The sequence below is a fragment of the Tasmannia lanceolata genome, unplaced genomic scaffold (assembly GCF_043159265.1).
Source record: "Tasmannia lanceolata isolate RefF3 unplaced genomic scaffold, GAP_Taslan_0.1 ptg000018l, whole genome shotgun sequence".
Taxonomy (NCBI): Eukaryota; Viridiplantae; Streptophyta; class Magnoliopsida; order Canellales; family Winteraceae; genus Tasmannia; species Tasmannia lanceolata.
In genome coordinates, this window is record NW_027518695.1 from 57,903,044 (window position 1) to 57,930,584 (window position 27,541).

General features: G+C 37.1%; 1 long non-coding RNA gene across 3 annotated transcripts; it reads left to right on the forward strand.

Annotated features, from left to right (window-relative positions):
* Positions 1 to 502: 502 nt before the first annotated feature.
* LOC143850939 (uncharacterized) lies at positions 503 to 24,193 on the forward strand. Of its 3 annotated transcripts, XR_013236117.1 has the most exons (4): positions 503 to 2,320; positions 2,610 to 2,653; positions 22,674 to 23,796; positions 23,989 to 24,193. It is a non-coding gene; the product is annotated as an uncharacterized LOC143850939 (long non-coding RNA). The 3 variants fall into 3 exon arrangements; XR_013236116.1 differs by lacking the exons at positions 503 to 2,320; positions 2,610 to 2,653 and adding an exon at positions 20,330 to 21,093; XR_013236118.1 differs by lacking the exons at positions 503 to 2,320; positions 2,610 to 2,653 and adding an exon at positions 20,540 to 21,093 and having other exon boundaries at positions 22,674 to 23,116.
* Positions 24,194 to 27,541: the final 3,348 nt, after the last annotated feature.

Below are 27,541 nucleotides of genomic sequence, written 5' to 3' on the forward strand. Positions count from 1 at the left end.
TAATGGCACAATTAAATTTTGCTTTTCTTAACTATTGTTTGATGACATTAACTAGTGCTTAAATGGGCCTCATTTGATTAGTAAAAATCTCCCGACTGGTGCTATACTAACGATTTGAGATGGACCACTAGTATGATCCCATGAATTACATATTTTGGCAATATGATTGGCAATATGTGTCCCATCATTAACTAATCTGATCCATCGTTGGCAATATGTGTCCCATCATTAACTAATCTAAAAAACAGAGGTGTTTTGAGTTCATAGTGATGAGGCTCTCTGTGCTAAAAAACAGAGGTGTTTTGAGTTCATAGTGATCTAATCTTGCTTTTTTGGAAGCACAATTTGTTAGTTCATTGCTGCTTTCTTTGGTTTTTCTCTCCAATACAGGAAGAAGGTATGGCAGATCTATTACTGTCTTCTCTTGTTGATACAATCGTTGCCAAATTGATGGATTCAATCATACAAGAGATTACATTAAAAGCTTTTCCGTATGTCCCAACTGCCCTTTTAGACTTTGGATACTCATTTTCCATGATTTTGTTTTGTAAAATTTGAAATCTTCTTTGCTTTTGTTGAAAATTTAGGACATGTTTGGTAGGCATGGAAATTTAGGACTTAGCTTTTCCTGGAAAGCTCTAAACATGATTGATTTGAAGAAAAAAAAACGAGTGTAAACTTTATCATGTTGTAGAGAAGCTATAATCTTAGAGTTCTAATCTTGTTTTTGGAGCTTCTCCATTTGATTCCAGTAGTGATCCAAGTTTTGCCTAGTTATATCTTGTTGCCCGGTATGAAACTCGTACTAAGATTTTTTTATCTTTCTTCAACTGAGCCCCCCACCTTAGCTTTTTTCTAATGTATGGTGCTCGTTGGCTGGAGCACATGAATGGGATAGATGAATTATTGCATCTTTGACTATTAATGGCACAATTAAATTTTGCTTTTCCTAACTATTGTTTGATGACATTAACTAGTGCTTAAATGGGCCTCATTTGATTAGTAAAAATCTCCCGACTGGTGCTATACTAACGATTTGAGATGGACCACTAGTATGATCCCATGAATTACATATTTTGGCAATATGATTGGCAATATGTGTCCCATCATTAACTAATCTGATCCATCCATTTGATGGGCCATGCTATGTGATGTCAAGATGGAAAGATTTGTATCATTTTTGGGGAATATATATAGGAGATCTAGAGCAAGGTCAATCAAGCCAACGTTTCAGATCATCTCACAGATGAATTATTGCATCTTTTTCCTTTTGGTCTTGCCTCACAATCAACTTACTTTTCTTTCCGGGCAGTGATAAATTCACCCCCTTCAATGTATGAATTCACCCCAATTTTTTCAAAATGGAAGGTACAGCCCATACCATAGGATGATCCAAACCGTCCATTTGATGGGCCACACGTAAATAGGTTGTGCCCCAAAAATCCTTTCCATAGGATGATCCCAACTGTCCGATCTATAGAATTTTTCACAATTTGAGTCCCTCTTTAGATCTTGACATCACATAGCATGGCCCATCAAATGGATGGATCAGATTAGTTAATGATGGGACACATATTGCCAATCATATTGCCAAAATATGTAATTCATGGGATCATACTAGTGGTCCATCTCAAATCGTTAGTATAGTACCAGTCGGGAGATTTTTACTAATCAAATGAGGCCCATTTAAGCACTAGTTAATGTCATCAAACAATAGTTAAGAAAAGCAAAATTTAATTGTGCCATTAATAGTCAAAGATGCAATAATTCATCTATCCCATTCACGTGCTCAAGAATTAGATATTAATGAGTGTCCACAACTAGAGTCATTGCCAAACATCATCGGCCTCCGTAGGATGAGAATTAGAAAGTGCCCTCTAATGCAGCAGTTTCCAGAGGGAATGCTCGACATGCTTACATATCTCTCAGTTGATAATGTTGAGATCTTTTCTAAAAACCTTACATCCCTCCAAACCTTGAAAATTTCTGAATGTTCACAACTCGAATTCTCTCCAAGCATGCTACTGCCCCCCACGCTTAAAACCCTCAGTATCTTTTCTTGTGATAATCTGAAATCCCTGCCCAAGGGGATGTTGAAGAACCTCACCTCCCTCGAAACATTGACCATTAGTTGGTGTCTTCAACTCCTTTCCTTGCCGAAGGAAGGGCTGCCCACCACGCTTCTGGGATTAGGCATTTATGGCTGTCCGGAAGTAGGGAAACAGTGTCAAAGGGACGGAGGCCAATATTGGCTCACTATCTCACACATCCCCAAAATAGAGATAAATGGCTCGAGGGTTTGAAGACTACTCAGGAGAAGGTACACGACTGTCTCTCTTCTTGGCTTTTGTTTCATTTATTTTTGGTATGTAAGATGGGATTGAACCTCCGACCTCCAGGTTGATGAAAAAGCCTTAACCATTGAGCTAGAGGTTCAATCCCAAATTAGGGTTCTTGGATTTTATTAATCATATGAATAGATTTCAATCCATTATTTATTTTAAAGAATAGTAAACCTCAATTTCTCTCTATCTCTTTTCATTTCCTCATTTTCTCTCTTTCACTTTCTTACAAAACAAAGGAAATAATTAATTTTACTGGAATTTCAGGTTCATAAAGAAGGACACTCATCCATGAAAAATTAAAAGAAAAGGCAAGTGAAAATTACCCCACTTTCTTCTCCCCAATCCAATCATTTCTTTAATTTTTTCATTATATCTCAATTTTTTTTGTCTTAGTCTTTGCCTAATACACAGTAGATTATGACTTGTTTGAGACAAAAGGAACCCTAACTGGGATAAATTTATCTTTTATGCTTCTTTGAATTTATGCTCTGTTTTGGACCCTATGATTTATGTTCCTTGGGTGGAGTGTTTGTGAAATCCCAGTTGGGCAACCAAGAGGGGGGTGAATTGGTTGGGTATTAAAATTTCTACTCTTTTAATATTTCTTTTCAAAAGATTACTAACACTTGTTAATTACTCTTTGGTTAATAATGGTTAGCAAAAATAAAAGTAGAGGAATGAACAACCACAAAGCAAATAAGAAAAGGGGGAAGAGTAATAGAAGAGATACCACACTAAGATTTATAGTGGTTTGGTCTTATAACTCCAAGACCTACTCCACTCTTCCCAAGTTTGTGTCCTTGAGGGAATCCACTAAAAGTATGATTCTTGGTACAACAAAGAAGGCTCCGCGTCTTCAACACTTGCCCACGAAGATGGCTCCGCGTCTCCGAGCACTCGACAATTTCAATATGTGAATGCCTTCACTTAAGGCTAATACATCACTTCAATACATGAAATCTTCTCCAAATGATTTGCAAGTGAGCTTGATGAGAACTTCTCCAATGATGGGATTGCAAGTAAGCTTGGGAGATCTTCAAAGATAAGGCAAGGGAGATTGAGTGATTATTCTTCAACTAGATTGCAAGTAGGCTAAAGGAAATCTTCTTCAAGGTAGATTGCAAGATTTTGGACAAAGAAGAAGAACTTTTTGTAAAGATTGCTTGAAAACTTAAATCACACTTAGGGTTCTTTTCTCAAGCTTGCAAAAGTCTTAAAATGATGAAAATAAACTCATATATATAGCCCCTTAGAAGATATAACCGTTGGAGGACATATTGGGCATTTTTGGGTTTTGAAAAATCAAAAAAGGAACCAGCCGCAACTCCCAACGGTCATATTTTCTCGACACCAGACGTCTGGTTGCTTCCAGGGACTAACCAGATGATCGGGCAGACCTCTGCCGCAAGGTCTGGTTTGCAAGTTCACGTATCAAATGAATGAGTTTTTCTCTGAATTTTTGTACACATATGTATTGAAATTAGGGAAGATTATGTACCAAAATTTAGCTCATTTGAAAACCGTTTGGGTCCCTTTTTGATACAAAAGCAAATGGTCTTAATTGTGGTTTTCAAAGGATGTTTGGATTTTTGCGTTAAAAAACACTTTGGAAACACTTTGAAAATACTTGCAATCTTGTTTTAAAGATGATCTCCGTTTGACCTACTTTTGAATAGTCCTCTTGAGTCCGGTGGTTGAATGAGCATGCTTATCTTTCCTTGTACATGCTTGTTCTTTGGTCTTTAATTTGACTTAGCTCTTAATGACTCCATCTTGATGTTGATTGCTCTTCTCTAAGGTTCAACTTGATTTGTCTTTGTCCTTCTTGGTTGACGGATCTTTACTATGCCTTTGATCACCCTGTTCTACCTTGTTGTCGATCTTGGTAATCTAAATTTCCTGTATGAGCTTATCATGGTAGAATCATTAGTACCAACCTACTTCGATCAATGTGGGTTTGTTGTCATCAAAACAATGAGTAGGGCCACACATGGGAACCCTTGGGCTAACATTCTCCCCCTTTTTGATGATGACAAACTCATATTGATCGGAGGCAAGGAGCTTCCCTAAATTGAATGATAAAAGCATAATATGCTCCCCCTCAATTGTGGATTCATTTTACTTGCCATTTCAAAGTTATATGATTGCAATTGTAAGATTAGCATTAAGGTATATGACAAAACATTTGTAAGCAAGTATAAGCACAAACTCCCCTTGAATCATATGAGTGTAAGCTCCCCCTCAAATTATGCTATCAATAATGAGGTATCACCTAAATTGGGTAGCATGTTACTGTTTTTCTCCCCCTTTTGGCATCACCAAAAAGGGAAATCTTAAGATACATATATATATAAAAGTAACACACATATGACATATTCATGGTTTAGATGGCGGCAAGTGGCCGAATGAGTTAGGTGTATTAATTTAGGGTGAAGGTACGACCTCCCTCTTAGGATCTAAAAGGGCTAATGGCACCAATTGAGTGGCTTGTAAAAATTAGGGTTACCATCTTGACCATGAAGCCATTTACCAAACAAGGGTGATAATAGATAGGTAGATAGAGATAGACAAATAAACCAACTTACATGAAAATCCACCACAAACCAAGCAACATCCATACAAAGTAAGCAACAAAATCCATGGGAATCCATCAAGTCATAGCTTGATTGTTTTTTGTTTTTTTTAATTAGACATCACAATCCATGTATCATTGAGGGATAGAAGATAGATCAAATTAAACAGCCAAATAATTCATTCATTTCATGTAACCCTTTGAGTACAGGAACCATATAGCAAAAGGACACAATCATAACAAAAGTCACATGGGTGAGGTCTATAGACCAATACATCAATATCCTACTCAAGCTCTACCCATGGCCATACAAAAAACAGATGAGCACACAAACGACCCTAGTGACAAGGAGAAAGGAAACGAGTCCTAAATAAAGAGTCAAAGCAAACTAATCCTAAGTAGATGCAAAAGGAACGTTTAAGTCAGAATCAAGATAGAGCTACTCGGCAGGTGGAGAAGCATCTCTCCATCCCATACGGCGCTCAAAATGATCGAATCGGCTGTCAATATGCTGCTGGAAGGCCATAAGATCTCTGTATGTGACAGGGCGATCCAGAGGGTCCATCTGAGGAGCAGGAGGCTCCTCATCTCCATCTACTGCAGCTGCTTCGTCTTCATCATTGTCTTCCTCCTCTTCTTCAGCTGTTTCTTCTTCTTCATCTTCTTCATCGTCTGCCTCTTCGTCCTCTTCTTCCTCTTCTTCGTCTTCAAGAATAGGATGATCTGCACCACTCTCTCCATCCGATCAGGGTCCATTCTCATTTTTCTAATAGTAGTCTTGTCAATTTGCTTGGCCGATTTCTCTTTCAAGTCTCCTACTACTGAGATAGCAAAGTGAGTCAGGATTTTGGTGATAACCATGCCATAGGGTAAAGATCTAGTCCTCAGAGGAGCAGCCTTTAAGTGGTTGAAAATGATGTAGCCCAGATTCAGAGCAGTACCAGTCATCAGGCAATATATCACAAAAGCATCTAAGGGCCTCACCTCATTCTTCTAACCACCTCTAGGCAGAATCGTGTTCACAATGATATTATGCAAGACCCTTGCCTTGGGCATCAAATCATGGGCCTGAATTGTCCCGCCAGGGATGTAACGTCTACAGATTGTCCGATACACATCTTGGCGTGTGGTCCCACGCTCCTCAATCTCATCAGTACGCCAGAAATAGATCATAGGGCCAGTCGCTGGAACTCCTAAGATCTCACAAAATGCGGTGAACGTAAGGTCAATCGACGTAGATTTCACAGCGGATTTCAGTTGCCATTTATCTACTGAATCATCTAATTGAGCGTAGAAGACTTTGCACAGAGTAGGGTAGATGGGTTCATTGATTTGAAGAAAGGGAGACCACTCCAAGGTATCAAAGCATGATCGAATACGATAAGCAGTAAGAGCCTCAAAATTCACATATCTACCAGAGACTACCTTTCTTGGAGCCATTTCCTCAAAGATTGCTAGAGCTCGCCGATTCTGAATGCCAAAATTCACGGATGATTGTCCAGATCGTGACCGGGTTGGCCGTCGAGAACGAGAGCCACATTCTTCTTCAACGCACAAAATTCGCGGATGAGTTTGACGATGTTCGCTACGCACAAATAAATTTTTTTTTGACATGTGGGGATAATAAGATTAGATCCAAGTGACAAAATTCTCATTTTGGGTGCATGGATTTTCGAGTGTTTTTAACCAAAAGTGAGATTTTTGGGAATCCATTAAGTTGGATATGTCACAATCATTTCATAGGCTTCATGGGCTCACAAATATCATATAACATTAAGTCATAACAAACAAACAAGACAAATGCAGGCAAATTTGATCTCAAAGGCCCCCCCCCCCCTTTTTTTTTTTTTTTTTTTATAACTACTTAGTCAATTCTTTCACTTGATCTCCACTCCAAATGTTCAAGGCACTTCTTATATCACACATCCTCTCTTCACTTAGGGGTTTTGTGAAGATATCGGCCAGTTGGACTTCAGTATTGATGTATTCCAAGCATATATCCCCCTTAAGTGCATGATCTCTAATGAAATGGTGCCTTATTTCAATGTGTTTTGTTCTTGAATGTTGTATAGGATTTTTTGTTAAGTTGATAGCACTAGTATTATCACATAAGATGGGAATATTATGCACTTTAATGCCATAGACCATCAATGTGTTCTTCATCCAAAGGACTTGAGCACAACAAGCCCCTGCAGCCACATATTCAGCTTCAGTTGTGGAGGTGGCTACAGAGTTTTGTTTCTTACTAAACCATGAGACAAGAGATTTTCCAAGAAACTGGCAAGTCCCACTAGTGCTCTTTCTATCAATCCTACACTCAGCAAAGTCGGCATCCGAAAACCCAGTGAGGTTGAATTCACTAGTCATTTCATACCACAAGCCAAGACTTTGGGTGCCTTTAAGATATTTGAAGATTCTTTTTACTGCAGATAGGTGAGACTCCTTTGGAGCAGACTGAAACCTTGCACATAAACAGACACTAAACATAACGTCTGGCCTACTGGCAGTCAAGTAGAGGAGACTACCTATCATACCCCTATACATCTTCTCATCCACAACTTTTCCAAATTCATCCTTATCTAGTTTATATGTGACACTCATGGGTGTTCTCATGATCTTGCAATTATCCATTCTAAATTTTTTGATAAGTTCTTTTATGTATTTTTCTTGATGTACAAATATGCCATTCTTAAGTTGTTTAATTTGCAAGCCAAGAAAGTAGTTTAGTTCACCCATCATGCTCATTTCAAATTCATTTTTCATTAAGTTTGCAAACTCATCACACAAAGATTCATTTGAAGATCCAAATATAGTATCATCCACATAAATTTGCACAATTAAAATGTCTTCATTTTTTCTTTTAATAAATAATGTTTTATCTACTTTACCCATTTCAAATCCTTTCTCAACAAGGAATGTACTTAGCCTCTCATATCAAGCCCTAGGGGCTTGCTTTAAACCATATAATGCCTTATCTAGCTTGAATACATGGTATGGATGCTTGTAGTCTTCAAAGCCAGGGGGCTGCTCAACATACACTTCCTCATTTATGTAGCCATTTAAGAAAGCACTTTTGACATCCATTTGAAATAGTTTGAATCCTTTATGACTTGCATATGCCAAGAGCATCCTAATGGCTTCTAATCGGGACACAGGAGCAAAAGTTTCTTCATAATCAATGCCCTCCTCCTGATTGTACCCTTGGGCTACTAGTCTAACTTTATTTCTAGTGATAGTTCCGTGTTCATCAAGTTTGTTTCTATAGACCCATCTTGTTCCTATGACAGGGTGATCACTAGGTCTAGGCACTAATTTCCAAACTTTATTTCTCTCAAATTGGTCAAGCTCTTCTTGCATTGCCATCATCCAAAATTCATCCTTTTCAGCTTCATTGATGGACTTTGGTTCAATCTCAGATAAGAATGCCACATTAGCACTAATATTTCTATAGTATGATCTTGTTCTAACAGATTGTGAGGCATCTCCTAAGATTTGAGTTTCAGGGTGATTGGCTAAGATTCTCTTTTCCTTAGGTAGGTCCACAATTTGTTCTTCCTCTTCCCTTGATTCATTATCTATGACTTGTTCTCTAGGAGGATTAGAGGATATTTCTACTTGATTTACAATAGGCTCATCTTCATGCAACATCTCTATTTGGGATAGCTCTCTTTCATCAAATGTTACATGGACGGACTCCTCAACAATCAAGGTCCTTCTATTGAATACTCTATATGCTTTACTATGTGTTGAGTATCCTACAAATATCCCCTCATCTGTCTTAGGGTCAAATTTATGAAAAATATCCTTGATATTAAGAATGAAACATTTACAACCAAACACTCTAAGGTAATCAAGATTGGGTTTTCTACCTTTCCACATTTCATAGGGAGTCTTTTTAGTTGAGGGCCTCAAATAGACTTTATTCATAATATGACATGCAGTGTTTACGGCTTCGGCCCAAAAATATCTAGGGATGTTACATTCATTTAACATTGTTCTAGCCATTTCTTGAATAGTTCTATTTCTTCTTTCAGCTACTCCATTTTGTTGAGGTGTTCTGGGTGCAGAAAAGTTATGATAGATTCCATTCTTAGCACAGTATTGTTCAAAATGACAATTCTCAAATTCAGTGCCATGATCACTTCTAATTTGTGCAATTGCAATACCTAGTTCATTTTGTATTCTATTGGCTAATTTAAAAACATATCAAAAGATTCATCTTTATGAGCAAGAAATAACACCCAAGTATATCTAGTGAAATCATCAATAATCGCATATACATATCTTCTTCCACCAAGGCTACTAGTTTTCATTGGTCCGAAGAGATCCATATGTAATAGCTCAAGTGGATAAGAAGTAGAGACAATGTTCTTAGGTGTGAAAGATGCTTTGATTTGTTTACCCATTTGACATGCTTTACAAATGTGATCTTTGACATATTTGATTTTGGGTAAACCAATCACGGCATCTCTAGATGATATTTTAGAAATTAGTTCCATGCTAGCATGACCTAATCTTCTATGCCATAGCCATGAGTTTTCACCAATGGCGGAAAGACATTTTACATTTTGAGCTTTTAGGTCATCTAAGCTTATGGTGTACACATTTCCATTCCTATTTCCTTTAAATTGGATTTCACCATTCAATTTATTCTCAATTATGCATGTATCATGTTCAAATATAACTCTATGTCCACTATCACATAGTTGACTAATGCTAATCAAGTTATGTGACAAACCATCAACAAGTAAAACATCGTGGATAGGGGATTTAGAGTTACCTATGATTCCTTGACCTATGACTTTCCCTTTCTTATCATCTCCAAAGGTAACTAATCCACCATCCTTGATAGAGAGAGACTCAAAATGAGATAAGTTTCCGGTCATATGTCTTGAGCATCCACTATCAAGGTACCACTTGTCTTGCTTGGTTTGGCTCCTCAGGCAGACCTACATTTAGTTCATTTCTTAGGAATCTAAACTTTCTTAATCCTAATTTGACTAGTCTCATTCAAAGAACCTTTCTTTACCCACACATACTTAGGATTATTAGCATACATACAATTAAATTTATAATGACCATGCAAGCCACAACCATTGCACACAATACTACTAGAGGATGAGGAAGAGGGTCTTGCTTTTTCAAAGTTGGATTGAAGTCTTGTGGGACTTTGATAATCATCATATCCAAGTCCAACTTTGTTCAAGGACCGTTTTCCTATGCCAAGCAATTTGTTTAGAGTTAATGTACCTCTATCAAATTTATCAAAAGAAGCATAAAGATCATCATATTTTGCACTTAACTCCTTGTATTCATGTGTCATTTTCTTAATTTCAACATGCAATTTTTTGTTTTCCAAACTAAGTGAATCATTTATTTCTTTAAGCTCATCACTCTCAAAGCTCATGGTCTCATTTTCATTTAAAATGTATTCATGGTCCTTTTGTAACCAACCAAACTCTTTAGTAATGCTAACAAGAGAGTTTTTAAGAGATTGATTTTTTAACATTTGAGCTTTCAATTGTTTATGCAATTCTTGAAAGGCATCATACAATTCATCACATTTAATATCATTAGAATCATTAACATTAGAGTCTTGTGTTACCTCATTGTCATTTGTAGAGGCCATGAAACACACATTGCAACTTTCTCCTTCCGGTTCATCTTCGGATTCTTCACTCATCTCACGTTCATTCCATGTTGCCGCCATTCCTTTCTTCTTTTCTCTTCTCTTGAAGTTCTCATTTTGTGGAGGCACTTTGTTGAGTGGGCAATCTGACCTCAAGTGTCCAACATTCTTGCATTTAAAGCATCTCGGTTGTCCTTCATTTTCTTCTTTCTTTTTGAAGGGTCGAGGAGCTTTTCTCACATTCTTGTTTCTCTTCAAGAATTTGTTGAACTTTCTAGTCATCAAGGCAATCTCCTCATTATCTCCTTCGCTTTCTTCTTCGGTACCTGAGTCAACATTCAAAGCAAGTCCTTTTCCCTTTTTGTTTTCACTTTGGTTCTCATTTGTTTTAAATATCATCTCATGTGTAGTGAGTGATCCTATCAATTATTCTAGACTTAGTATTGATAAATCTTTAGATTCCGTTATAGCCGTTGATTTTGCTTCCCAAGTCTTTTTAGGTAGTGACCTAAGGACTTTTGCTACTAGTTCTTTGTTTGAAAATTGTTTTCCAAGTCCTTTTAGCCCATTTGTCAAGTTTGAAAACCTAGTATACATTTCCGCTATAGTCTCATTAGGTTGCCTTTCAAAGAGTTCATATTCCCTAAACATGTAGTTTAATTTTGATTCTTTTACTTGATTTGTTCCCTCATGTGTTATCTCTAGAAGATCCCATATTTCCTTAGCCGTTTGAAGGTTTGTTACCCTATTAAATTCCTCCGGTGACAAAGCACAAATCAAGGCATTCATAGCCTTAGCATTTACGTTTGAAGCTTGTTGTTCACCTTCGGTCCATTCTTCTAGATCTTTGGTAGGTTCTACATATCCACTTTGAACACTCTTCCAAATTTGAAAATCTTGTTGTAAAAATACTTTCATTCTAGCTTTCCAGTATCCATAGTTAGTTCCATTGAAATAGGGTGGTCTAGTGGTTGATTGTCCTTCTTGTTGTTGAGGGAAGGTTGCCATAATTAGTGATCTTTTACTCTAACCGGTTAAGGCAATCCTAGAGTTCTAGCTCTGATACCAAATGAAATCCCAGTTGGGCAACCAAGAGGGGGTGAATTGGTTGGGTTTTAAAATTTCTACTCTTTTAATATTTCTTTTCAAAAGATTACTAACACTTGTTAATTACTCTTTGGTTAATAATGGTTAGCAAAAATAAAAGTAGAGGAATGAACAACCACAAAGCAAATAAGAAAAGGGGGAAGAGTAATAGAAGAGATACAATACTAAGATTTATAGTGGTTCGGTCTTATAACTCCAAGACCTACTCCACTCTTCCCAAGTTTGTGTCCTTGAGGGAATCCACTAAAAGTATGATTCTTGGTACAACAAAGAAGGCTCCACGTCTTCAACACTTGCCCACGAAGATGGCTCCGCGTCTCCGAGCACTCGCCAATTTCAAGGGGTTTAATATTGGTGCCCTTTCCACCTTTACAATGATTTTCAAATTACAATATGTGAATGCCTTCACTTAAGGCTAATACATCACTTCAATACATGAAATCTTCTCCAAATGATTTGCAAGTGAGCTTGATGAGAACTTCTCCAATGATGGGATTGCAAGTAAGCTTGGGAGATCTTCAAAGATGTTGAAGGCAAGGGAGATTGAGTGATTCTTCTTCAACTAGATTGCAAGTAGGCTAAAGAAATCTTCTTTAAGGTAGATTGCAAGATTTTGGACAAAGAAGAAGAACTTTTTGTAAAGATTGCTTGAAAACTTAAATCACACGTAGGGTTCTTTTCTCAAGCTTGCAAAAGTCTTAGAATGATGAAAATAAACTCATATATATAGCCCCTTAGAAGATATAACCGTTGGAGGACATATTGGGCATTTTTGGGTTTTGAAAAATCAAAAAAGTTAAACTTCAAAATGTGGCAAGCTCTTCCAAATCTTATGAAGATAACACTAATGATTTTCTAAATCAAATAACCCATCTTCATAATGAAAATGAAAGATTAAGATTATGTCTCCATGGATTCCTAAATGGTGATAAAATTATTGACATAATCTTAAAGAAGGCTAGTCATAGACCTAATCATGCTTTTTATGATAGGACTAGTCTATCTAACCCTCATGTTAGATGTCATTATTGTGGAATCAATGGTCATTATCAATTCCAATGTGCATTTAAAATTAGGGATTGTGGTGGAACCAAGAAAGCTTGGGTTCCCAAAGCCCCCAACCAAGAAAGCTTGGGTTCCCAAAGCCCCCATATGATTCTCCTCATATGTATTTTTAGCTTAGGGGCTTGAACTTAAAATTGATTATCATTTTTAATGGTTAATTAAATATCCCCTCTTGTATTGAATTTGTTTTTCCAATAGGGGAAGTTCTATGTTTGTCTTTTTCCTTGAAAAAATGGGAGCTTAAAATTGTAAAATTTCACCCCTTTAAGTTTTCTTTTACCCCATCTTTTTGATAGATGCCAAAGGGGGAGAGAAATCTAATGTAAGAAAATTTATGCATGCTTTTATTGGAAAATCTCTTGTGCTTGTCATCATAAAAAATGGGGAGATTGTAAGCCCAATGGTTCCCACCTTGGCATTCCCATCTTATTTTGATGATGCCAATACACAAGTGATTTTAGATCACTAATGTGTTTGTTTATCTAAGTTGTAGATCATTATGGTGCTAAGACAAAGATTGCTTGGATTAAGGCCAAAAAGCACTCATTGGACTACATTCGGAAGGCCAAAGACATCGAAGATCCAAAGCAAATGAAGACTTGAAGAATCGCATTGAAGATCGAAGTCATTTTAGAATGTATAAGATCCAATCCAAATTTAGGTGTTTAAAGGCATAAATTAAGTAATCACACACACCCTAAATGTATAAAAGATTGTCTTTGTGGTGTTCCAACACTTTGGAACCCTCATAACAATCCCATCTTGGTGTAAAGTTGGAAGCCCAAGAAACAAAATTGAAAATCTGCTGCTGATAGGCTTCTCGGAGCTCCGAGCTCGGAACTCCGAGAGATTCCTCGGAGCTCTGAGAATTGGTCCAGTAGAAATTTTCCAACTTCTGTTTGTATTCCCGGAACTCCGAGAGAAATTTTCGGAACTCCGAGACCACTATAACTAGAAGAAAAATAGCCGTTTGAAAGTTCACCAGATTTACCACTATGCCCCTCAAACGGTCATATTTGGTTTTTCTATATATATGGGAATTCCAAACTTCCCAATAATCAATCCTAACACTCTAAAAATCCATTGGTATATCTCAAGAGTGAATCAAGCTTGTTTATGCCTCTCATCATCCAAGATTAGGATTTGGTTCATAGGCTCAATTTGTACATCTTCTTCAAAGTGTGTAAACCCTTGTGAAGGATTTTTTGTTCTTTCTTTCTTATTCAAGAAATTGTATTCGGGTGAGTGTTCGGAGAAGCGTAGCCCACTCTCCGTGGTGAGGATTGCCACCAAGGTTAAAGGCAGTTGGAATTTGTAATTGGCACCGATCTTCGCCGAAGTTAAGAAGATCAAATAGTGAAGCCATCAACGGGTTTGGTTGGTGGAGTGGAGTAGGCCTCGCGTTTGGAGGACCGAACCACTATAAATCTCGGGTGCATTCTCTCTTTGTCTCTTGCTCTACATTTGCATTGCACTTAGGATTTAACTCGCGTGCTTTAATTTCATTCTTGATCTCTTAATCTTTAAAATTGGGTTTGAGTTTTCAAAAGGTTAAAACTTGTTAGCAACCTAATTTTTTTTCCTCATAAGTTGCCATTGGAGTAAGTACTAGGGACCACCCTTGGATTTTCAAAAGATTAAAAAACCCTTCTCCAACAGCTTAAGCTTTTACAGTAATTGGTTGTTTCATAGCATGAGTGAAGAGAGGGTGACAAAAGGCCGAATAGCAAGGAAAAGAACTTTAATCAAAATTCATTTTTTTCCTTGTTTTTTACTTAGTTCTTACCCTCTCCTTCATGCCATCAATCGTGGACTACATTACAGAATTTGAAGGACTAAATTAAATAACAAAACCTTATTACTAGTCTTGAAAAGCTTTTGCTGTCTATCGCGAGCTCCAAGCCTTCTTCTGGATAGACTTTTTCTCCCTCCTTCCACTCTCTAGCTACGAATGACAAGAAAGAATGATAATAACAAAATCACTATCATTCAATTCAACCTCTGCTTCTCATCTTTTCAATTGACCCATTATTCATAAAGCTTATATTCTTATAAGGCTATGTATGCCCAACTTACCTACGCCCAAAAAAGGCTATGTATGCCAATGTACGTGCTTCTATTTATGTTCATATTATTAAGCCAAAATCTAGGAAAAAATATTTAAGGACAGGTTCTTGATATTGTTGCTTAATATGCACAACACATCTTGCAAACGAAAGATATTTTTAAGCAGTGGACATTTCTAAATTCAACTTATTTCCTTTGAAGGGAGATTTTAACATATCATGTCATGCAATTGTGAGCTCCGATCAGAAAAGCAAATGAGCTTATTTCAGCATTTAAATATTTTGACATACTGAAGAAAGAGTCCAAAACTGGATAAAAATATAGTTTGCCTTACTATTCTTCTAGATGGGATTTGCTTGGCAATTTCACGGAAATCCATTTCGGGGCTAGCTTTTGCACGTGAGAACCACATGTTGATTTTTCGCAGATTTTTTCCTATTCGTCTAAGGTGGCTATGCTTACCGACCGAAGTCCCCTTTCCTTCACACGAGACACTAACTCACAAGCTTCTAAGGTAAATGAGTTCACCATACTGTCCCATACCAGCACAGCTAGTTCATACACCATACCGAAAGCTCCATACCTGCGAGTGTGAAACCCCTTAACCCTGTATATCTTTTGATTGTGCCAGAAAAAGAAAAGATCCAGTTCGGGGCCGCAGTGTGCAAACCTTTTTCAGTGCCGTCGAGAGGTGAGACCGCGTCGACACAATGATATCAGTGGACATTGTTGGGTGCTTCAATGACATCCCCCATGCCGAAATGACACAAGCCCTGGAAAATCCTTATGAATGACTATGCTATCTCATATAAGTACAAGTAAAGCACATGTTGAACGAAGCATCTCGGGTACATATGAACTCGTCATACTGTCCCAATCTGACATGACTAACTCACATGCTAAACCAGGCATCCTTGGTACTCATGAGTTCACCATGCTATCCTCCTAGTTATCTGTCATTGTTTTCTAATATCCGCACTTTAAATTATAAGGGTATCAAAATTCAAATCTTCGACTTTTACCAAAACTGCCTGCAAAATTCTGACATGTTGCTAGTTAATTCATTTGTGCTCAAATAAATATTTCCCATCCTCAATTCAATTGTATCTATTTCAAAATTCAAATCTTTTACTTTTGTATCAAGAAAATCCGCACATTCATATTGGGTAGCAATTCAATCCATTCGAAGTCTAATCCAAATTTGTCATTTTCACATCGATAGATCTGTGGTTATCTCCTTATCTCCTATTCTAATGATAGAAGATTTGCGCACAACTGATCTGTCTTCATGTGGTCTTACCATACATTGCATTTCTCAAATCCGATTCTAATAAATCAATAATCTTAAGTGATTCCTATGCTTCTTCGAATCCATTTCAGAACTCCATGTTTTTCCAAAGATTAAGATTCGAGATCAAATCGTCTATAACATCCTTTCACTTCGACTCTGGTGGCATAGAGGATCACCTCTTACATGTCGGTTTAAGTAAATTCATCCATTACCTTGTGTAGTATTCGCTAAGTCATTCCCTAACATTTGTAGACGAGCCATATTTTTATTGTTAAGCAATCCATCAAGGGTAATCCAAATCTCACTTGCCGATTTATACCCAATGATGTGCTCCACAAGTCATGAGAAATAGATCGCTTCAAGAGAAATTCGGCCTTAGCATTCGCCATCCTCCTTGTCTTTAATACGTCGGCATTTTCTTGTGTATCTTCCGGAGCTATAATGGAATTACCATAAACAACCTCCCATCAATCTTCTCCCACTAGATAAAACTCCACGCATGTTCTCCATATCTTGCAATTTGATTGATTTAGTAACTCAATGCTGAGTCCACTAACCCTTCCACTCATATCCATCTTCAAAGCACCGATTGAACTTCTTCACCAAGTAAATCTTGACAAGCACCAACCACCACCCTTATGACTCTGATACCATATAGAGAAAAATGAATTTCGTAACACCGGAATATCCTCTTTTCAAATAGTGAAACCGAAGTTTACACTAGCCTAAGATCAACAACTAAAGTAGAAGAAGAACAATGCCAAAACATGATGTGCTTCAATATATATGAGAGAAAAATAAAACTATAAGTAGACAAGGCTTCAAGAAGAAAGCTTCAAGACAGAGACAAAATATGGGACAAGTTGGCCTTCACTTCAAACGCTATCTTGCACACAAGAAAGCTTCAATGAAGGTCTACACAAGAGAAGTTCAATGGAGGGCTACACGAGAGCTTCAATAGACGACTAGCTAGATAGTGGAGAATATCTACAAAATGGCGTTATGAGAATAGGCTTAGTCAAAAAGAAAGTAGAGAAGCAATGACATTGGTAAGTGATAGTGGGTATGGGAAAGTGGAGACTTTAATGCTTAGGGAAGTGGTGGGTTTAGAGTTTCAAGTGGAGTTTGAATTTGAAATAGGTGGGTAGTGCAAGAAGATGGAGCAAACATGTGCAGCTCACACATGTGCAAGCTAGGGAAAAATGACCAAAATGCCCAAGGACACAAAATTACAATTTTGTCCTCACTACATCTCTCAAAATAAAAATAAAATAAAAGCTACCCAAAATTATGCTTTAAAATTTAACATATAGATCAGAAATTAAATAACCAAAATAAAGGAGAACATTCTTTCCATTAAGATTTCAAGGTAAGTATACCTGAACTCAAAGATGAAATGTGTTTCCACTCAATCATCTTGTTTTGATGATTAACAAACACAAATTGATTAGTCTTTTATGGACTAATTGTTTGCCTTGAGTGTTGTGCTATGGACAGAAAATTCACAGGTCAATCCGTGCTAGCACTCACCATTGACGGTCTATGCTTGAAGATGAACCAAACACGTGTCAAATGAGCTAGAGCATACAAAGGATCCATTCATGCCTTAGAGGTACCAAGGAGAAGCTCATCATCAACCATCTTGAAGCATTGAACAAACAAAGGAAGATCAATGAAGGCCAAAGCTTATGGATCAACAACTTGCAAAGGAGCTTGAACCAAATTGTGGCATCATCCTTGGAAGGTGTCAAGCAAAGAAGCTCAACATTGAAGATCCCAAAGCAAGCCATGCACTCAAAGAGAAGATCAAGCAATGGCTACCTCAAGAAACTTGTGCTAAAGCAGCACATATGGAAATGAATACATTTATGCTTGAAAATGTAAAAAGGAAAAAGCCACTAACATTTATACAAAAGACTAAAAGAACCTGGATGAGGAAGACAAAAAATGGAAATTAAAAGTTGGCAAAACCAGTAAGACAAAAAATGTCAAAACCAATTCTTTATAAGGCTTATCCGGAAATCCAAATTAGTAGGAGATATTGAGGTAAAATCAAATTAGTTAAAAAATTTCAATACCTCGATATTAATCAGTCACAGCTCCAACACTCCAAAGAGGTCCTTTGTGTCCCTATCTAGCATGGCAAAGTACCCCTATGGCACTCAGAATCCCTTCAGTATTATTTTACATTTGAACATGGATTAACAATAAAAAAAGATGAATTAAAAAATAATGGGCCACTCTTCAATTTGAGGGGGAAATAAAAAATTAAGGGGTCTGCTTCTAAACTCGTCTCTCTTTTGGTTTTAAGAGACCTCCGAAGAAATACGAAAAAAAATTACAATATTGGCTTTGGATGCTCAACATGTCTAAAATACTTTAGTTATTCAAGTATAGAGCAAATTTGGGGAAAACGTAGTTCCTCAGAATTAAATTTAGATTGCTGTAATCGCCATGTTTCACTGCTTTACTTGCCACCACTACTCACAATTAAGGCAATACCAAAACAAATGAAATGCATTAAATACTATTATTAAATCCAAAATAATAGAGGATTAGGATCAACGCTCTAACATTCAGATCAGAGGATTAATATCAACCTATGAAAATGATTTTTGGAACGCAACCTATTTAGGCTGTGGCCCATCTAATGGACGGTTTCGATCCTTCTATGGTGTGGGCCATACCGTAATAACGTGAGGAGTGCCATCATCAAAATACAGTAGTGCTGATAACATTTCCCTATATTCATTGGTCATGAATTGGAGGGTTAAAATATCTTGATGGGATTGGACTTTGATGATTCGGCAACCATTCATAGCAAAGCCCACCAGGTATGCGATTTGTACCATTAAACAACTGGACCTATTGAATAATACAAATGAGTAACTTACCATCCAAAGTTGCCTGCTCGTAGAATTTCCTTTATATCTTGTTGCCCTTCTTTGCCAAAAAAAAATGAGCAGGTTACAATTCTTCATTGGATATCAGTTGAGCCTGTTTTCACCATCAGGCAAAAAGAAGACAAAAGATAAACTAAGAAAGAAAGCAATTAAAAAAATGGAGAGAGACACAGGGAGAGGGAGAGGGAGAGGGACTCAACATAGCATAGATTCGATTTTTCATCTCCCCCACGTTTTTTCATCTCCCCACGATTAATCTCCACCACGATTTTTCATCTCTCCCACACATGTGGACGCATAGTTTTTAGGAGAAAATTTAATGATAGCAGGAAAACCGATTTGAAAAGGGATGATTGTTTTAGTAATTGATTGCTGAAAATCCGATTTAGTTTCCTACAAAGTCGAAAATGTAATTAGTGGGGATCTAAATTAGTTAGGGAAAAGACAATTCTAGCGGTAACTGAAAACGTAATTACGTGTTTTAATGATAACGGTTGATTTTTTAGGGGATCCAAATTAATAGTGGTCATAATGTGATTGGGCAATTTCTTTTTTAAAAGCAAAACCAAATTGAAAAGGGACGATTTTGTAGGTGAAACCAAAGTGTAAATCAATTTTGTAGGGCGGCAAACTCAAATCATTAGCGCTCAATTTTGTGTTTAAAAACGCAAACCCGTACTGAGAGGGCACGATTTTGTAGGGGATTCAAAGGGAAATGATATAACCGCCCCTTTTGATAACAGGAACCCCCTGTTAGTGTATCAATGACAAAGAGGGGCTGTTGTACTTTTGTCTGAAGAATTCAATGCCCCTGATTGCCACAAACCCTGACAGGGGGTGTTCTTGGTGATCAAAAGGGGCGCATATATCACTTCCCGATTCAAAGTAGCAAATCTAATTTTGTTGGGAGGCAAACTCAAATTATTTGTGGCAAACTAAATTTCGTGAAAAGAAACTTTTGCCTAGAAAGACTTTTCTTGGAAAAAAGACGAATGACAACGGAAAGTTAGCTGCTTAGTGTGTATATATATATATATATATATATATATATATATATAGAGAGAGAGAGAGAGAGAGAGTCTGAATTAGTGCTCCAAACTGACCTGTGAACCCGAATAGCGAACCAATATAGCATACCCTCATTGTACCCGCGTACCGGGCTACCATCGTACCCCGTACCACGTACCGGAACGAACCTTCCAAGTAACATTGGGTTGGCCTCAGCCCGACCCGACCCAAGTTGCACCTGTACTAGAAACTCCTCTATCGTTAGTGAGAAAACAAACGATAAAAAAGTAAAGTCACAGCCTCTCCTCTTTCTCGAAAAACCCTAGCTCCTCTTCTTCCTCCCAATGACAACCCCCAACAGCAAGCCAATCTATCTCATAAAGGGTATACGAAGCCCCAAAATATATAACAGAGATAAATAAATAATATTAAAAAAAATGAAGTGAAAAGACCACCATTTTTATTTTTATTTTTGTTATAAAGATGACATTTAGGGAGCTTTCAGTTTAACTTCCTTAAGCACACGCGAAATATATACATATTTAGAAATATACAGAGTTTGCTCTGCCTAGATAATTCTAATTGCCCAGCTGTTCGGAATAAATCCTATCCTATCGACTCTTAAAGCCTGAATGAGTACAAAATTCATGGGCTTCTTCTTCTCTAATTCCCCTTGTGTCCTGCCTTATACTCCTTTCAATTCCTTAGATTACTGCATTCTTTAATCCTGATCGTTGATTGTCTAGGGCATTTATGGTCTTCTCATTTTGTCAACTGCCCTTCAAGAAACCACAGTTTCCTCTACCAATTAGTGTATCTATTGCTCTGCAAGTTTTCTGAATCGTACTTATCAAAAAAAAAAAAAAAAAAAAATTCTGAATTGTGCTTTATTGACCGTCTCAGGTGCCAATGGTAACCATTTCTTTCCCTTCACACTTTCTCTTCTCTTCTCGTCTGTCTCCACCGAACCTGAACACCACTAATCACGCAAGACATGGAGAACATAGAATGCAACCGCCCGATCTGCCTCTCTTCTCTCGACGGCTATCTATTCAGCCAACGAACGGATTTCTTCTCTCAGACAAAATCTCCACTGAGATTGTAAGGTATGAGACTCCAATGTCCTGCTGGGGTTTTCCTCCACGATCCCTCTCTGCATTCACAACAAAACCATCTTCTCTCTCTGTTCCTGTATCTTTCTCAAGTAGACATCCTTCCTTTCTTAATTTTGTCTTTAAATCTTTAAATTTTAGGGATTCTGTCCTCTGCATTCTCTAATTTTATGGAGTTATTGATTATCTCTGCATGTTGCTAATTTTAGGGATTTCAAAGTAGACATCCTTCTTCAATTCTGTGTTTAAATTTTGATTTTTGTTCTTTGCACGCTACTAATTTTAGGCATTTTCTTTTGTTTCTAATTCTCTCATTTTCCCTGTATGGGATTGTTGATTATCTCTGTGTGGCTGCTAATTTTAGGAATTTCCTTTCTTTATTTATTTCCTTCATGGGATTGTTGATTATATCTGCATGCTCTAATTCTAGGGATTTCCTTTTGTTGATTACCTTGGTAAATTCCTCAAGTGCATGACCCAAGTTACCAACCTTGGCCATGATGTGGAAGAGTAAAGGAGGGCATTTGCTAAAATCAGCAACAATGAAAAGTAGCATATCCAATTCTTCTAATCCTCTTTCCTTACAGCTAATGAAAGGATGTTTTGTGGAAGCCCTTATTCTTTACGTAAAGAAGTTGTCAATTGTGATGGTTGGCCTCATGTTTGAATGGGCTAAATCCAAGAATTTAAATGCAACCTCTATTGGAATTTAGGGTCGAATCCCCTGAATTACTGTTCTTAGATATTTTGAAAAGAATAGAATAAAAAATCAATAAAAGTAAAGATAAGAAAATAAGATAAAATAACTCTATCTCACCTGCTACGGATCCAACTCATAATCATCGAGATTGAACTTAATTTCTCTCAAAACTTGATGGCCTGCAACTGCCATTAAAGATTAGTATCCTGCTGAGAGGGTTAAAAATAAAGGGGAAAAAAACAGTGTAGTGGCTTGTCTAAGTCATTGTTTAGAGAGGGGATCAAAAGATATTCTACCAGTTTTTATTCGTTCGTGCAACTGCATTTCTATGGTCATTTGGACGTGATTCCCCTAAATGATGATAAATTGATCTTAAGCAATACATTACCATCCAAATGAAGCTAGGGTCATTCACAGTTACTCTTGTAGAGCATCATGCATTCCTGTTGTTGTTTGAAACTTTGGATAACTGGTTTCAATAATCTTAATGCATATGCTCATATTTTTTTGGATTCTATAGGGAGATAAGCCAGGGATGAGAAATAGTTGGAGAAAAAAGACCAAGAGCAGTTGAAGTGATAGCTTTCTATATGAGGCAATCCAATTTTCTAAAATAATATCAAATCCAATTTTCTAAAGTAATATCAAAGTATATTTCTTTGTCTTCTCTGACATCCGCTACTCAAAGAAATGAATGTTGATTGGGTTATGCATCTTGCGATTGTGATTCCTTCATTCAACTGACTAATGAAGTTTAGCTATATATATATATATATATGTGTGTGTGTGTGTGTGTGTGTGTGTGTGTATGTGTAGAGGAAGAAAGAAAGTGATATTACCTTGAATAATGACATCAATGTTGCCGACATTGCAGTTCCAATGGCGCGTACTAAGGTGACGGCTAGGAAATCTTGTGCAGGGAGGGCTAGAATGACCGCAGTACAATATAGAGCGTGGTTGTCAGGACATGAAGGCGTACATTCATACTCTACCTATGTGATAGATGAAGATGAACTACTCCCTTCTCATTCAGAAGAGGAGGTAAAAGAAGAAGAGCAGATCCCTCATCACTCAGAAGATAGGGGAGAACAAGAACAACCCCCTTCTCATTCAAAAGTGAATGATGACTTAGAGGACGTAGAAGGAGGACAGACCCCTCTTCATTCAGTACCCCACTCAGAAGATAAGAGAGAACAAGAACAACCCCCTTCTCATTCAAAAGTGAATGATGACTTAGAGGACGTAGAAGAAGAACAGACCCCTCTTCATTCAGTAGAGGGGGTGACGGCTGCAAGGAGAAACCAAACAAGTTTATATGTAAATATTGTTGCTTTAAATACAATGTAGGAGTTTTATTTACAAGTTTAAAATTTTATCGAAGAAGTAATATTGGCACTGCTATGATTTCATAATTGCACTGACTCACTTTGTCTTTTGATCTAAAGAACTCTTTGGGAATTGTAATAAATTTGACATCAGATAAAATAATAAAAGAAAAAGTCAGTGTCCAGATATTTATCAACATCAATTTTCTTATGATCTTTTTGCCTATCGTTTATCGTGACTATTTTTTTCTATAACACATCTTACTGCAGTCATCAACTATGAGTCAAATTTTCAGCCACATTTTCTATATAGGACTGCATCCACTATCCACTGGTTATAATCATCATCATAACAAATAATCCAATGCTGAAATTTGTAGTTCCTTTTTTATTGTTATTGGCAGGCTGGAATTTTATCGGCTTCCCACTATTGTTGTCCACACCAGAATCGATTGCCAAAACAGCACCTGACCCTACTGTGTTATTCTACTGCCATGTTAACTTCTTTGCTGAACCTGAACCAGAATAGCCTTTCTTCTTAATTTTTTGATTCTATATCGAGTTGAAATTATTCACCATTGTGAATTTTTTCTGCTAATTTATAGGAACTAACTTGTGATCAAATTAGAGGCTCAATCCCCAACCAAGAACTGCATTGAATTTTGCATACAGGTATGGTGAGATGAAATGTGTCTAGGTAATTCTTGATATTGGTAGGTGCCATCTCTAGCTACAATATAGCAATGACCTAGAAACATTGACATTTTATTTTATTTCTGATTCTGACAATGCATTACGATCGCTATTTAATTGTCATTTATCTCAATACCCCCCTCCATCTCCTTGAATCTTATTCTGTTCCAGGAAACAATATACATTTATGATACATTCTTGAGGGCGTATGTTACAAATCATTAGACAAATTGATCGTAACTTCATGAAGTGAAGGACCGGGGGGTGAAGCAACAGATGGCCAAAGCTTTACAGAGAGGACAGGTACTCTAAGAATAAATACAAACAACTTTGCTACAAGCTTTACGGTTTCTGCCCATGCCCAGTTTCTATCCATGAAGCTGTTTCTGCCCATGCCCAGTTTCTATCCATGAAGCTTGCGACTGCTTCCCTTCATCAGAGGTAGTAAAAAAAACCCTCCTCATTCCTCAGTAAATTGAAATATAATATAATATGTATCTCTCTCTTTCTCTCACCATTTGATGCTTTGTTACATTTGTAGCATCAAATTTCAGAAATTGGAAACATTTCAATCACAATAGCCCAGCTGCACAACAATCCAATCACACCCAAACGGCAGCTTCTGCAGATAAAACAACAATAATAAGTATATCTTTTGCAGAACAATCATAATCTTTAGTTTTTTAAATAAAAATGATATTTAAAAAAAAATTAGCAATATTCTGAAAAAATCTTGGACAATATTGTTATATACTATTGCATGTCAGCCTCTGTTGTATTAATGGTTCTTGTGGTCAGTTCTGTTGTCCTAAGATGATACCCACATATGATTTATTGATGCTTGTGTTTCTCTTGTGTTTCTCTGTTTATTGGTGTTCTCTAATATGGATCAATTGCCTTTGAAGGTCACAGAGTGTTGGATGACATAGTGGAGTAAAAGTCACAGCAGAAGATGCGAAAACATTTCGAGCAGATGCAGTCACTTTTATTCACCTTGGAGTTCTGAAAACCAAGTGATCCATAAACTTTACTTCCTGAGTGGAAGCAATAGTAAACCTTGCAATTAGAATCTAGGACAAGATTATTTTCGACATTAAAACGATTGCAATTGACACGCTCCAGTCATGAGAAGGAGGCTCCATTCCAAGAAATCAAGACAGTTAGCTTCACTTTAGCCCAAATCTCATTCATTTCTTTCTGTTTTCCATATCCCAAATTTCATTAATTGCTAACATTTTATCTTAGTTTTTCCATAATTAATGAAACAACATTTCCGGAATTGTAAATAGATAATAGAGGAGATGGTCAATCATTGCTTTTAATTATCCAGAAATTACTGATCTGTTTCTTTTGTTAATGCAGTAGACATTGAATGTGGCACTACTTTCCATATTTGGATGCTGTACAGAGAAGAAATCAAGCAGTGTTATTATATTCTAATGAAGAACTATAAATCCATGCCCATCAACCTGCCAGGGATTCTCTTCCACAAGACAATGGAGGCAAGAAAGCAGCTGGTCCTGATACTGACCAAGATCCTGTCTAGAGTCATCGTCGCGGCAAGGGACACCACTCCAAGCGTACTCACTTGGATTGTTGACTGCCTCGGAGAGAATCCAGGCATTTTACATCGCTTTCTGGTCCTTTAAGTCACTTTCTTATTGGGTCCCTATTAATTTGCAATTTCAGTTTCCCTCCGCACCTGATCATTCTCTATTGACTTAAAGAAAATCAAGATGTCTTTAGTCTCTGTTCTCTGTTATGTCATCTATTATTACTGAATCCCATATTACTAATTAAGAAGTTTTCCTCTTCATTTGTTTTAAGCAATGATAGTTTTCCTCTTCATTTTTTACTAGTAAACCAAATAAGAGAAACCCAGGTCAAAATTTATTATCAAATTTTCATGAATGCTCCCTTTCTTTCGAGGTAGTTTATCCCACTTTTGATTGATCTGAACTGCGCACTTAATCCTTGGGTAGGCTCTCGTATGGCCTTGACATCTTGCTAATTATTCCATCCTAATAAGAAATAAAGGTTATTTTAAATTAGGATTCCATTTTTTTGGTTTGGTTTTAGGGTCATATGGTATCCAAAGCAAATAATGGTGCCGATCAATCCAAGGTAGACCCACTATGCTCTATTGGGAGCGTCCTTGTATTAACCATTTGATTTCAGCATCCAACTACTTCACCAAATATATTAAATTTCTTGTTCACGGGGAGGCTGACAAAATGAAAGGCTTAGGGTGATAAAAATGAATGGTCTAAATCATATTAATGTAACGTGGGCGGGGCCAAATTATGCTTCTCAGTTTCTCCTCATATTAAGGCTTCTCATGGAATATGAATTAGGGTATTTTCCAACGGGAAATGATATCACCACTACCATATTTTGATGATCGCAAAACTCACTTTATTAAAAAGTACGGTATGGCCTAGACCATAGGATGATTGAAACCGTCTGTTAGATGGACCACAGCCTAAATAAGTTGTGCCCCAAAAATCATTTCCATAGGTTGATCCTAACCCTCCGATCTATAGAGGGTTAGGATCAACCCTCTAATATCCTAACCCTCTATAGATCGGAGGGTTAGGATCAACCTATGGAAATGATTTTTGGGGCACAACCTATTTAGGCTATGGCCCATCTACTGGACGGTTTGGATTATCCTATGGTGCGGGCCTTACCGTATTTTTTAATAAAGTGAGGAGTGCGATCATCAAAATCCGGTAGTAATGATATCATTTTCCTTTCCAACCAATCCTCATTCTTCCACATAAAAGTCAGGAAGACCAAAATCCTAACCCTAGTTATGGTTTTTCTAATTGAAATCAGTACTTTTTTTATGGGTGCTTGGGATTACATAATTGGATTCACTTGTTTTGACAACTGATGCAAGAACATGGTGAGGTCGGTTGGATTGAACTGCATAACCGGTTTAGTTCATCCACTCTCTATCCACTCTTTTTCTACGACACTTCTGCTTAGGGTTCCTAAGATTTTGGTAATGTTTTTTTTTCTTCAACACTTTTGCTTAGGGTTCCTAAGATATTGGTAATATTGCTAGTCATTTGATATTTCCATCACATCATTCAGAAAGATTTTGATATTTCCGCCCCAGCCCTTGTCTTTGGAACCATCCAATTCCTCAATTTATTTAAAATTTAAAATCAGCTAAAGTTTATGAACAAAGGTAGAAGGTATCAAAATAAGGGGGGTTGATAAAAATTGAGAGGCATGAGTAGTTATATGGAATCTGGTGTATCAAAATGCACAATGCGAGTCATAATGCGGCCAAAGCAAATGCTAGTTGATTTGGCATGACGTGGTTGAGTACTTAGTTGACGCAGTTGAGTTTTCTAGTGAGTCATAACTCGGGAGAATCAAAGGAGTTTTGATTGGTGTTGTAGGAAAAAATGCAGACTTGGACAAGAACACGGGCAAGATAAAAGAGAGTCAACTTGGGGAATCCATTATAATGTGGAGGAGTTTTGAAATTGAGAAGCAAACTATTAAGGAAGTGAGAATTCAGAATAGTATTAGGATAAGGATTACCTTTGAAAATTAAAAATAGAAAGTAATACCCACACTCCCTTGTTTTGACATGGCATTCCTTTATCAAGCAGTATTCTTATTGGCTGTTAATATGTTTTGTGAATTGGAACTGCCTTTAATAGCAAGTTAGGAAATAGGAGATTTTATATGGTGAGGGCCCGTGAAG